A 15,069-nucleotide genomic window follows, 5' to 3' on the forward strand; every position below is an offset into this window, starting at 1 on the left:
GTAGTCAATGTCAACTAGAAAGTGCACATCATTATAGCATTTATCAACTAAGGATGTAGGAATCCTTGTTCTTTTCCTTATTTTTTGTTTGAATTTATCAAAGTAACCATCTAAAACATTCTCAAAATTGTCTTTTAAATTCACAATATTAACTTATTTTCCTTGTAGCAGGTTTACCTTGTTCTCATTCAACATTTCCAATAGTAGGAAAATAATTGTGTACGTAAAAGAAAATACACATTATTAGTGACCCAAACTTACACATTGAAATCTTATCTTATCTGATTGATAACAGGTTTTTGCTAGTTGTAAGCATTGGAGCTTGACAAGATCATATTCATAGCCTTTCATCATAATCTTCCACCGTTGATCTACAATTATACACAACACATTATTCAGTTAGCTTGATTGCCAGTGACCTTTCCCAATTTGTAAGCCTCCTTCTCCAAGATCTCAACTCTCGAGTGGTTAAAGTCATTATAAGAGAACAAAAATTAGATACCAATTATCAAAAGTTTATTGGGAAATTGAGATACTGAGATGGGGCAATGAATCAGGATCACTAAAACTTTTAATCCTTTAAAACAACTTGACTGAATTCATCATATTATCCATGTCTCATATCTATATTATGAATATAAAAACATAAAAATTCAAATGTTGAAATAGATCTAACTATGTATCTTATCCATCATGAAAATGTAAACACATAACACAAAGATTTTGGTAATCCCAAAACCCTCCAAGGTGAAGGTAAAACTGGGGCAGGGATTTCACCCACAAATCTTCACTACTCTAGTAACAAAGTTAGCATGTTATGACTAAAAATTTGATCACTTATGATGGTCTACCCTATGAGGGGTTTTCCTTGTTAGGAGCTTTACAAAGATTGTTAGGTCTACCTTGATTAAAGGGTTTAACACTTACAACGAAGAAAGGATACTATTAATAGATTTACTTAGGCATGTTAGGACTATTATATTAAGAGATCTACCTTGATTCACTTTGACAAAATGATTATGTACCCAATCCCTCAATCTATACTTATAATGTTGATTACAAATCTCCTATTTACAATCTCTGATATGATCTTCTATCTGATATATCTTTACTCTACTCTTCGCTACTTCACTAGGTCGCTAAACTCTATTACTTCATAACTTTTTCTTGGAGCCTCCAAAACCTAACTCCTTTGCATAATGCTTCGTTTCCTTGCTCTTCACATGCACATACATTAAAAAATAGGGTTCAGATATGCCCTTATAAAGATATTTGTAGAGTCTTCTAGAATACGATCAACGATCTAGATATTTACCTTTTTGCCTCTTCATCTGATTGGTTGTCCCACCTTCACAAGGATCAATGATCCATGTCAAGATGTGTAACAATCACCGTAAAAAACTCTACGATCAATAAATGTTGTTTATATGCTAGCTCAAAATGGTTTACCTCAAAGTTTGTATAATCTCAGACATTTTGTTCACACTGTGTTACTCAACACATATTGTCTCTGATGCTCGGTCATAACTATTCTTCCTGTTGATACTCGACCTTAACTAACTCAACTTCTTTTGTATGAATCAACATCTATATGTTATGTTTACTTGGCATTTAGTGAACTCAACTTATATAGGAATATTGGGTGACCAAAGACTTGCTCAGCTCGTATGGAGCTCGACATATACAGGATTATTTACAAGTCTTTACAAATACATGACTCAGCATGTATGAGTGACTCGACTGCAATGATGACCGACCAACTCTACCTTGTATATGACTAAGTGTTTGACACTAATAGACAACAAAACTAGAGAGATCAACAACTTATTATCAAGCAGGCTAAGATCAAATGTAGAACAAATCAAATATCCTCCTATTTTTTATAAAAGGGAAGGTCTCTAGTTGCAACACGACTATTATTTATTTAAAGAGTTTCCATTCATTTACTAAAATTATTATTTATTAATTATTATTCTTACTGAGATTAGCATATATAAAACTAACCTATGTCAACTCATATTTGGTATTTAATTTTTTTGTATTCATTTTTTTTATTTGGATTTATGTTTTCCTTTTTATTAGTCATTTAACTCAACTAAAGTAGAAACCATTTTAAACTTGTGTGTTGGAATGGTATATTAAAGGATTTTCATTTTGCTCTCTCAATTGGACTATCATATGTGTATTCTCATAAAAATTTGCATTGTACAAATTATTTCATTCATTTTCATACCTTGTATAGATACATCCCCTCGCTATGCTACCTTTAACCTAATGGTTATCTCTCAATGAGACTTTTTCAAGATTTAACACTTGTTGATTCAAATACTCATGTAAAAATTTACACCATTATGTGAAATTCTTCTCCCCTAATGAAAAATCTATCACTTTTTTGCCTCATAAACTTGACGTGCATGAACTTACATTAGCATAAAATGGCATTTAGGGTCTCCACAAGTATTTTCACTCCTTTGCACTCATTGAGGTGGTGGGTTTCACATATAATTGACTTTCACTGCTACCTTCCAAGCTTTATAAAATAAAATAAAATAAAAAGCAAAGATATGCACCCTGTATTATTTGAACTAAAAGGTAAGTTGTGAATTCCATGGAGATTTTCCTTGTGGACATCCATTGAATACATAAAAGTATGTTAGCTATAATGGTAATCTTGTACACAAGGAGTTCTAATAAACTATGGCTCTTTCATATAAAATTTATGTTTAACTTAATTATAAAACTAGCCTAGGTTAGAGAATCCCTGGACTAAACTCAACCCCTTATGAATGGCCAAAATAATAATTGAGTTAGTTTGAACTTCCCTTTGAAAGTCTAGATACTCAATGAACATGGAAATTTTGAATAATGAAGTCTTTGAATGATTTTGACAATGTCGAGGTTTTGGAAACCTTATAAGTGTCAAGATATGCAAAAAGGGTGCCTCACTTGAATTTTAAAACATTAACTAGACACATCATTGAGACTACAAGACCTTGGGAAAAGACCAAATGATGAGATTAATTGATTAAGTATATATAGACTATGGTGCAAGAGTACACCACAAAAATGGCAATCAATGCCACCATAAATATATTTATATATATATATATATATATATATATATATATATATATATATATATATATATATATATATATATATATATATATATATATATATATATCAACTCATACATGGATTCTCTTTTTGATAATCTTGTTACCAACTTAATTATTGATATAGCTATTTATAAAACAAACAATAATAACTAATCTAGGCTTTGGCCCATTACCGATCCAATTTTTTTTTTTATATATAGTTATTTTAGCGATGATCCTTTAAACTCAAATCCTATGAAGTTTTTAATGGTCAACCTTAATCAAGATTGCATCTCATGGATCATCTTGATAGTACAATGTGAAAAATTTCTTTATATTAAAAATGCTTAAAATTTTTTCAAGAAATTGAGATGGATGGAATAAATGAGAAGCTTTTCAACTTTATTGTCATTCCCATAAAATGTAAAATATCCTAGAGCAATATGATTCAATAACCATCACAACAAAGAACAAATGTTTGGTAGAGATCAACATTAACACTGGGCCAAAAACTGTCCTTTTTTGAAGGGGGATCCTAAGAAGGTCAAGAAAGTATGGATGAGAAAGGCACAAAACAACAATACAAAGGACACAAAGAGTGGAGGTGTGTATTTGGATGTGGATGCTCCCCTACCTGCACAGATCAACAATACAAAGATCACAAAGAGTGGAGGTGAATCTTCAATGTGGATGTTTCTCAACCTAGATTGGGAATAGATGAGGAGAAGGTGATGGGTAATGAGGATGGAGTTCAAGAAAATATGTTAAATCCTAACAGTGACATTCTTGATAAGGCCCAAGGTAGGGAAGAGAGTTACCTCGAGAAGGGGGTCAATAGTGACAATGGGTTGACCCATAAGGATCTATCTATTGCTATAATTTTTGAACCTTCGGCTCAAGATGTTGCTTTGGAAGGAAACTTTGTTAGAGGTGAAGTGGAGGATCTCTTAACTATTTCACAAGAGGAGGAAGAGATTTGGGAGGAGGAGACATCAGGGGTTGACTAGATCCCAGTCAGTTAACCATCTAAAGCTAAGAGGAAAGGAGGAGCCAATCACAAAAAGGAAGTGGAGAATGCTGCAACCAAAACCAAGAGTAAGAAAGGAGATATCTTTAGTGCATCTTATAACATAGACTCAAAAAAAGGGGATTCTAAATCTAACAAGGTTAGAGATTGTTTTCCTTCTTCAACACCTACTGGGAAAATCCTCGAGAATGTGGATGTTGGCTCTTCCCCTTCCCTAGTGGGGAGACCTTCCAACATGCAGAAAAGAATTGTTGAAACTAATAGAAGTATTGTGGATGGTAGTCAGAGGACTATCTTTGAATTTAAAAAAAATCATAAAAAATGAAGATTATCTCATGGAATATCTGAGGGTTAAATAATCCTTACAAACATGACATTTTGAAAAATATGATTAGGGATAACAAGCCAGATATTTTTGTTATTAAGGAAACAAAGATGCTGAAGGAAAAAGTGGAAGGTATTCTAATTTTTAGGGGTGGGAAGATCATTGGAAATGATTCAGAGGGAGGTTCAGGAGGTATGGCAATTTTCTGGAATAATAAGTGGATTCAAGGAGATCTTATTTCTCAGAACAAAAACATGATGAATGTTAGATTTTCTAACTCTAAGGATGGCTTCACTTGGGTTCTTATTGATGTCTATGCTCCCAATTCCAAGCGAGAAAGAAAGGATCTTTGGGAAGATATTACTAATTAGAGAAAGCTTTTTGTTGATGAGAATTGGACAGTTATGGGGGATTTCAATACCCCTTTAAAAGAAGCAGAAAAATGGGGAGGCAGCCAGACTAATTTGGATAATAGATTAGACTTAATGGACCTTATTGATAATCATCTTCTTCATGATCTAGACCTGCATGGGGTTGAGTACACCTAGACTAATAGAAGAACTAGAAAGGATCTCATTCAAGTCAAGTTGGACTAAGCACTTATTAGCAATGATTGGCTCCTAAAATACAAATGTTCATTTAGTGCTCAAGTTCAATTGGGATCGGATCATTATCCCATTTTCCTAGTGGCTGATATGCTTAACTATCAGAAAAATTTCCCCTTCGGGTTTGAAAAAATGTGAACTCTTCACCAGGACCTAGAGAATCTCATAAAGGAGTGGTGGGGTATTACTATGGAAGGTACAACTATGTTTAAAGTTGCACCTAAATTGAAAAATTTCAAGAAAAACATAAAAAAGTGGAATAAAGATACTTTTGGCAACATTTTTGAAAATAAAAAGAAGATTCTGGAGGAACTAAAAGAAATACATGATAGGATCCAGATTGATGTATATGAGGCTATCTCTAGGGAGGAGAAAAGTGTTAAACTGGCTACATTCATGATATCACTACCAAGGAGGAGATGTATTGGAGGCAGTGATCCAGAAATATTTTTTTGAAGGAAGGAGACTGAAATACTAAGTTTTTTCACGTGACTACTTTGAAGCATAGGATGGCCAATGGAATTTCTAGACTTAATACGGAAGAGGGACTCACAATGAGGAGACTATTAAAAAGGAAGCAATGAAATTTTTTAGTAACTTGCTTCAAGGTGACCCCAATTTGGATGTGGCTAAGCAAAATTTGTTTCTTGATTGTATTCCAAATTGCATCTCTGATGATCAGGATAAATCTCTTACTTCCATCCCTTCTTATGACGAGATCTCTAAGGCCATTTTCTCTTTTGATGGAGATAAATCCCTAAGGCCTGATGGGTTTCCTTTTTTGTTCTTTCAAAAAGTATTGGAATATCATTGGTACTGATGTTTTTAATAGGGTTAAGGAGTTCTTTGGATCTAGGAATATTCTTTAAAAAGTGAATGGTACCTTCATTGGTCTTATTCCAAAGAAGTGAGGAGTGGATAATATGGATCAGTTTCGGCCTATTAGCCTTTGTAATTCCTTTTATAAGGTTATTTTTAAAGTGTTGACCCTTAGAATTTTGCCTCTTCTTCCTCTTGTTATCTCTAGATAGCAAAATGGGTTTGTTCCCAGTAGGCAAATTTTGGACTCCATCATTACAGTTCATGAAAATATTCACTCTCTAATGGTGTATAAGAAAGAAGAGTTTCTTCTTAAGTTGGACCTTTCCAAAGAATATGATAGAGTGGATTGGATTTTCCTTCTCTGAGGTTTTGAAGCGTTTGGATTTAATAAGAGATTTAGGCATCTGATATTTATGATGGTTTCTTCTACCACTTTTTCAGTGCTTGTTAATGGCTCTCCTACCCCTTTCTTTAAGACTTCTAGAGGTCTTAGATAGGGGGACCTGATCTCTCTTATTCTCTTTATACTTTTGGTTGAATGCTTGAGAAGATTTGTGGAAAAAATGGTGATGATGGGGGACTTTGTGGACCTAAATCCATCCTCTACTACTTTGATATGCTCTCATCAACAATTTTTTGACAACTCTATTGTTATGGGAGAGGCCTCAGTTAGAAATGCAAGGAATATTAAAAATGGCTCGGAGGATTATGAGCAAGCCTCGGGACAAGTCATTAACTGGAACAAAAGCATGATTTACTTCATTAATGTTAATGTGTCTAGGAAAATAAAATAAAAAAGATTATTGGCTATGAGACTAGCTCTCTTCCAGGGTCTTATTTGGGGTTACTTCTATATTTGGACACTACTAAAAGTTTTTGGAGTTTGCTAATTGACAAAATTCACATGAAACTTGCTGGATGGAAAGGTTCCCTCCTTAGCTAGGCTGGAAAGATTCTTGTTTTGAAATCCATCCTTCAAAGCATTCCGCTTTATGCTTTGAGTGTTTTCAAAATCTCTAGAAAGTTTGCTCATGCTATTGAAAAAATTTAGAAGCTATTCTTATGGACATAAATGGAGACTAAAAAAAGGTTACCATTGATTGCTTGGGATAAAGTCTGCATGCTTCTTAACAAGAGTGGACTTGGCTTGAGAAGAGTTACAAGTATGAATGAATTTTTATTGGCCAAATTATTATGGAGATGGCACAAGGAGGAAAGGGAATAGAGGAATATTTGGGTTGACAAAAACAACAGGGATAACTATAATTTTAATTAATTCCTTCATAAAGATTTGGTGCAAGGGGGATCCATGATCTAGAAAAACGTTCAAAAATATAAATACATAATAAAGAAAGGGGTCAGATGGAAGGTGGGTGTTAGAGTAAATAATTAATTAATAATTATTTATTTATTCTATTACTTAAGCTTACTTAGGTTAATACATTTATTTAATATTTAGTATTTAATGTATGTAGTGATGAGTTGTTGACAACACGAGAGTTTGTTCCCTTCTAGCATGTTCCACCTTTCAACCTTATCTTCTAACACCTTCCAGCTTGTTCTACAAGCTTCCTTGAGGCCTTTATAAGTAGTCTCTCTCTCATTGTATAGACATTGCATTCTCATTGTAAATACAATTTCATTGTCTTGCATATTTTCTCTCTCTCATGTATGTTTAGGGTTTTCCCTAGCTCCACACTCTTCTCTTCTTGGCTTCCCTTTAATAGGTTATTTGCATGCAGGTAATCTTGGGTGTCTTCAGAGTTGGATTTCATCAACTCCTACCTAGTATCAGAGCCTCCATGCTGCTGCTTTGTTGAAGGATTTTTGAAGCCGCGATTCAGAGATATAAACCCTAGTTTGTTTGTGATATTTTCTTCAATCTGAGGGAAGAGCAATTTTTTGGAGCAGTTTGGGCCCAAACGAATGCTGTCATTGGATTCAAAAGGTCATTTGCAATCAAGATTCATATAAAATTTTATATTTTTGGTGATAGGGAATTCGAGAAATTTTTTTAGGCCTCCTGTTGCTATCGTACGAAATTTTGGAGTGAATTTTTTTCTTAAAAAATATTTATTGCTGCGCCGCCCAACGGCCACCACCATGCCACCATGGCCTTGCCAGCATGCAGCCTATAGCAGCTGTGCCACCACAGCACCGACGTTGTCAGCGGGCCACCTATCGGCCACTGTGGCTAGGTGGTGCCCCCAACTCCCACCACCTCTGTCATTCAGCACCGCTCTGACAGATAGTTTCCACTGCTCTGTCGTCAGTCCGTCGCTCTAACGCTACTCTTGCTCTGTGAGCATTTTTCTATGCCCAATCAGCAGCTTTTAAGGATAGTCAACATTTGTGCTAGTGACATGTGGCATGGGTGCCATGTGAACCCTGCCACGTCACCTTGCCGACTTAGCATTTTTCCATGTGGCCTCTTATTTTGTGTTGACGGGCCCCAAACTGTCAAATTTAATGGTGTAGAATGCTAACATTAGCATGATCTTAGCACTGCATCATGTGCCTCTTGTACCTCTCCAAGGGTCCTTTTTGACCCACCTTCAATTTTTTGGCCATAACTTGAGCATACAGAGGTATTTTTCCAATCCGAAAGAAGCGCCAAAAAAATGGTTCCAAGATAGAGACATTGGTGCAGGTATATTTAGATTTTGATGCATTTTTATTGCCCCTTTTTTAGTTAAAGTCTAAAGTTCTATTTTTTACTCCGGCATGCATATCTTTTGCATCCGATGTCAATTTTTTGAAAATGTTATATTTTTTGAAAGTTGGTTTTTTCATCTTTTCAGAAATGTATTCTTTTTCCTTAGGTTTTGGCCCATGTTTAAGTTCTATCATATTTTTGACATTTTTGCTATATGGTGGATATCTTGGGGTGTTTTAGGTCTGAGGATCATTTTCTTGGCATGGTTTCTTTTGTTTTGGGCTATCTTATCTTTTGTGTCAACTTTTTTCCTATTTTGATCATTATAGACATCATTTGTAAGCTCTTTTGTATACACACTAAGATAAAGTGCCACCTTTGCATTTCGAGTTCATGAACGTTGTTTTTGAGTCAGTTGTACTTGCACTATTTTTATAAAGCACCATGGGGGAATAGTTGTTTCTTATTTTAGGCCTTCTACCTTTGTCAAGTAAGTGTCCCTTTCATGACATTAGCCCCATGCAGTGTTGTTGTGACCGTGCCTTTATAGGTGTCTGTACCTCTTCCTCTCTCATCATTCTTGGTTCATCTGCCTAGGATTTTTTTGCCCACCTTCTTAGTTGTCTGTCATCTCACCCTGTCTACATTAAGGGGGGGTTATGTTGTTGTTCTAATGCATCTATGGTTCAATGGTTTGATAGTGTGAGCTATGTATTCAATGGTTGATCCTATACATGAGGTGATTGCAATGGCTAGCTACCTATGCATTTCAGTGAGATGGATCATCTACCATATAGACATGCTCGGTTTGTGCCTTCTTCTTCCATGGAGGTTCTTGATATCAGTAGTTTTCTTTCTAATGGCAAATTTTGTAGCTTCTTCATGCTTCAGTGATGCTCTTAATGATCACTTCTTGTTCCTATTTTAGGGGACTTTCCCGTAGTTGGAGGCTTCTTTAGTTCTTCACTAGGTTCTTACCTCTTTTTGGGGGAGGGTTTTTTCCACGTGGTTTTCTCTCTTTCCCCATTTTCAGAGGTTACATTTCCTTGCATTGTACATGGGTACCTAACATAGCCTCATTGCCGGGACCCATTCTACATTGTCATCTTAGTTTTGTCAGCTTAAAGCATTCCCCTAAGTTGCACTTAAGGGGGGGTGTTAGAGTAAATAATTAATTATTTATTAATTATTTATTCTATTAATTAAGCTTACTTAGGTTAATGCATTTATTTAATATTTAGTATTTAATGTATGTAGTGATGAGTTGTTGACAACACGGGAGTTTGTTCCGTTCTAGCACGTTCCACCTTTTTGTGGAAGATTGCTTGGTTGTCAACCTTATCTTCTACCACCTTCCAGCTTGTTCTACAAGCTTCCTGAGGCCTTTATAAGCATTCTCTCTCTCATTGTATACACATTTCATTCTCATTGTAAATACAATTTCATTGTCTTGCATATTTTCTCTCTCTCATGTCCATTTAGGGTTTTCCCTAGCTCCACGCTCTTCTCTTCTTGGCTTCCCTTTGACAGGTTACTGCATGTAGGTAATCCTGGGCGTCTTTGGAGTTGGATTTCATCAACTCCAATAGTGGGCAATAGTAGGAAAATTCTTTTTTGGGAAGACTCTTAGATCTTGGATCACCCACTTTGTGTTGATCCAAGGTGGAATAGATATATGGAGCAATGTAAGGATCTTATTGGTACTTTTGTGGTCGATTATTGGAAAAATGATACATGGCTGGACCTTAAAAGGGTGAACGACAACTTGGCTGACCTTAAGAAGTGTCTGAATGTTGTCTTTTTAAGTCAAAAGGAGGATGATCTAATATGAAAGTTCGATCCTAGTGGAATGTTCTTTGTTTCCTTAGTCTATGCTAACTCTTTTGATATGCATCATGAACCTCGTTGGGCTAAGGCTTGGGTGAAAGGTATGACACCTAAAATTAATATTTTCTTTTGGATTATTTTACAGGATAAGATCTTGACTTTAGACAATCTAGTGAAGAATGGATTCATCATTATTAATAGGTGTGCTCTTTGTAAGAATTATTGTGAATTCGTCAACCATATTACTTTGCATTGCTCTTTTACCAAAAAGCTCTAGGACAGGGTGTGTGACTTGTTGAATATGGTTTGGGTCTTTCCAGCCACTATCCAAATGTTTTTTAGTAGTTGGAAACCTCCTTCTAAGAATGTTTTGATCTTAAGACTGTGGGATTTTATTCTCCCTTATCTTTGTTGGGGTATATGGAAGGAGTGTAATGATAGGGTCTTTAGAGGTGTGGAGTTTAATTTTGATCAAGTATTTTGTAAAGTTAAGGCTCTAATTATAGAGAATATCAAAGCCAATGGTTTTGGCCAGCAACGTCACAATGATTGGAAAGATAGGGTGATGCAAAATTGGAACCTTAGGAGCTTGTGTAAGGACCAGTAAGACCCTAATCTAAGGGATAATGCTAGATGGGATAGCCCACCGATGAATTGGTTCAAGATAAATTTTGATGGGGCCTCTAAAGGGAATCTGGGCATTGTTGGTTGTGGTGTAGTTATCAGGAACTCTTATGGTTAGAAAGTGGGATGTATGGCTATCCCTATTGGTAGTCAAACTAATCATGTGTTTGAAGCTTGTGCTACCCTTCATGGTCTCATTTATGCTAAGAGCTTGAACTCAAGGAAGGTCTGAGTTGGAACGAGACTCTCTTAATATCATCAAATTTCATAGTAAAATCACTAAGCCTTCATGGACTATTAGCAATATTATTCTTCAGGCTATTAATATTATCAATTCTTTTGACATATGTGTTGTTACCCATAACTTTGGAGAAGCAAATGGAGTTGCTGATTAGGCAGCTAACATAGTCTATTTAAGTGAGCAAAAAGTTATTTAGTATTATAATGATCTTTTACCTGTTGATGGTCGCCAAATTATCGATTATGATAAAATGAGGTGTAGGCAAATATGTTTTAATAATGATGATGTCAGAGATTTGTAATTATGTTTTGATCACACTTGGGATATGGCAAGTGATGATTTTTAGAATGCCAAGCTTTATTGCACATGGATTATGGGCTATTGATACCATTTTGTCCTTCGACTGCGATATTGATTTTGGTGATAGTTTGCATAGGGATTTTTAGAGAAAGCTTTCCAGCGGCATTAAAGGAAAGAAAATGGGAGGGAAAAGGAAGAGAGTGGAACCTGCAAGCTACAAGGAGTGGAAGAAGAAAAAGGAGGTATGGGACATCTTGAGGCATGGGAATTTTACTGGCTATATGGAAAGGCTTAAAGGAAATAACCCTTTCATTACACAACAATTTATCAAAACCTGGAGGGATGACTCTATCCTCATAGGAAATCAGAGAATGAATATGATTAATGAGGTGATTGTGGAGGCTACAGGGTTGGATATGGAAGGCATCAACTTCTATCAGGATAGGAAGCAGTCGGATAGGGCTATTGATGAATTTGTGGATTCAGCAAAAGAGCGAAATTGACTGGTGAAAATTGGTAACTCTTATTTCAACCCTACCTTTGTTTCTCGACCTTGGATATTCATGTTGTTTGTTATTATGGAATACTTTACTCTGGATGGCCAATTTACAAAGCTTTATGATTATCACTTTATGTTAGCTAACCACTTAAGCATGGTATAAGGATCAATTTTCCCTTTTACTTGAGGCAGTCGCTGGGTAACTCTATTCAAGAAATTCAAAATGATCTGAATGGGGAACATGTGTGTCATGAGGAACTTATGGTTCTTATTATGAATGTTTCAAAATCCAAAAAGGCTAAAAAACCTAGGGGCAGTTTGAAGGCGATGGAGTATGATACAGAGGGCAGCCTCTCGGAGAAAGGCTATGATATGGACACTGAGGATGAAGTGGAGGGGAGAAATATGAGTTTGAAAGGGGGTATTAGGTGCAGCTCTCAGAAGAAGAAGAAGAAAGCCGAGGGGAGTGACTCTGATTATGGTAGTGACTTTTTTGAGGAAATGATGAGAGGTTCCCAGAAGAAAGGGAGCGGTGGAAAGTGCCTGGGTATTAAGTGTCACAATGATGATAGGGTTTCAATCCCATCAAATGATGAACTTCTTGCTCACAGAATGGAGAGGAAGAGAAAATTGATGATTTTTCAAGAGGAGCGAGTTGAGAATTATATTAAGAATGTGGCATTGGAAAGAGAGGAATATGGGGATTGGGAGAAAATTCTAGATTTTGACAAGGATGAGGGTGAGGTTGGCATTACTAAAGGACCTTTAGGAAGCCCTAGGACCATTATGAAGGAAGTTGGAAATTGGAAACAACAATTGCAGTTTATTGTTAAGGAAGTTGAGCAAGTAAGCAAATTGGCTAGAGGGGAGCACACTTTAGGTCAACATGTTGACCAAATTTCTAAGGTTATTGGAAACCTTATGAAAAAGATTCCACAGATTGAAGCCAAAAACAAGGTGCTGGAGAAGGCTAATAGTGATAATCAAAAGAAGGTGACAAGCTTGGAGGCCAAGGTGAATAATATTGAAAAGATGATCAAGAAAATGATTGAAAATAATAGTAATTTATTAAAGACCATGGCAGATAATGTGAGCAATCTCTTGAAAAAGCCCGAGCAAGATAAAGGACAAGATTCCTCTACTATGGTTGAGAACTAGGGACCTAGCAAACGCACTCGGGCTCATTTTAAGAAGAATGAGGATACAAATAAGATAGAAGAGGCGAAGGCCACTGCGAAGAATATGCACATCTTGGTAGACTAGGCTACTTACCTAATGAAGACTAATTAGTTGTTCGGGAGCTAGTTTTTTGCTGTCTTTTCAGCTCTATTTCTGGTTGGCATCTTATTTCTCTAATTTTCTTTGCTCTTTTCTGAGGCTTTTTATATGGTGAACTTTGCTATTAGACCTAGATGTTAGCTTTTATGCTTTTCTCTCAAGACTTTTTGTTATTTTGTAAAAGGTTTTGGGTCTTTTAAAACCTATTTTTACTTAATCAAAACATTAGATAGATACACACACACACACACACACACACACACACACACACACACACACACACACACACACACACACACACACACACACACATGTTTGTGTACATAAATGTATGTATGAATGTGTATGTGTGTGTGTATGCATCACTAGTACAAAAACAATAATATATCACTAAATAAACTGTTAAAATCTGTAGATATATGACTAATTTTGATCACGTGACCAATGGTAGTTTATTTTTGGACATTCATCTCAAAACCAAATTTATGACTAAAATATTTTAATCATTGATTTGGTCATTAACTTAGTCATTTATTGTTGTTATGCAGTAGTTTATTATAATTTTGGTAGTATATTTGGTAGTTTATTTGGTAATTTTGGTAGTATATTGGGTAGTTGATTTGGTAGTTTATTTGGCAATATTTTTGGTAGTTTATTTTGTAGTATATTTGGTACCTTATTTGGTTGTTTATTTAATCATTAATTCAATCATATAAGGGCATGATGGAATCAAACCACCATCCTCCTATGTGCATAGTAGGTGCTCTTTCATTGAGCTAGAACCCTTCAAAGAATAGTGATGTTATTAAATACATAATATAAAGATCAAGAGAATATTTTCATTATCAAATTCATTACATGTAGATTGTTCCCTTTATTATAATAAAGTTGTGGAACAAAAGAAGAAAAGACCCTTATTTGTGCAAACAAGGAAAAAAACTAAGTCTAAATTTTTTGGGTGACAATGTACTATTGTTCCAAGCTCTTACTTTGTATTTTGTTGAGAAGAATTGGTTTATGTGTAATTTTATCCAATATATAACATGAATGCACTTACCTCTTTCTCCTTTTCCTTCAACTTATTGATTTTGTTTTAAATTTGTTTCTCTCTTTTACTATCTTTTTCTTCTTTGGATTTGATATTTGCTTTGAACAACTCTAATGCACATCCCTCTTTTCTAGTTCCTCTTCTATTGATATATTTTTATATTCAAGATCAGCTTCCAACTCAATTTTCCTTGCTTCAAATATAGCCTTGTACTCATCTAGAAGCTTTTGGATCTCCTCTCGCACTTATAGAGAGAAAACTATGAGATCCCACTCATAGAATAGAATTGTCACAGTCATAAAAGATTATTGCATATTATTAATGATGCTAGGATAGAGAAAATGAATACAATATTTTGATTCATTTCAGATTTAATATCAATAGAACTATTGCATTCCATATCATGAACCCTTTCCAATAACTCACATCCTCCTTGCTAGAAAGATTTTCTTGTAAGATAAGTAACTCTTTCTCTTTCTTGTTAATAATAATTTCACTTTTAATATCCTAAAAAGAACAAAGAAAAGATGAGAATACATATCTGTATTTGAACTTGTCTTTCCTTTAACTCCATTAACCATAATTGATGCAAAGACAAGAAAAAAATAGTCTACTTTACCTAAAAACTTAATATATAACATGTTGCATACAATGTGAAGAACAAGATTGGTAGGTACGGAGTAAATTTTTTTAAACCAAAATAAATAGAAGCAGCTTGT

The sequence above is a fragment of the Cupressus sempervirens genome, chromosome 2 (assembly GCF_028749045.1).
Source record: "Cupressus sempervirens isolate cs-2001-9-10 chromosome 2, ASM2874904v1, whole genome shotgun sequence".
In the NCBI taxonomy this organism is placed as follows: Eukaryota; Viridiplantae; Streptophyta; class Pinopsida; order Cupressales; family Cupressaceae; genus Cupressus; species Cupressus sempervirens.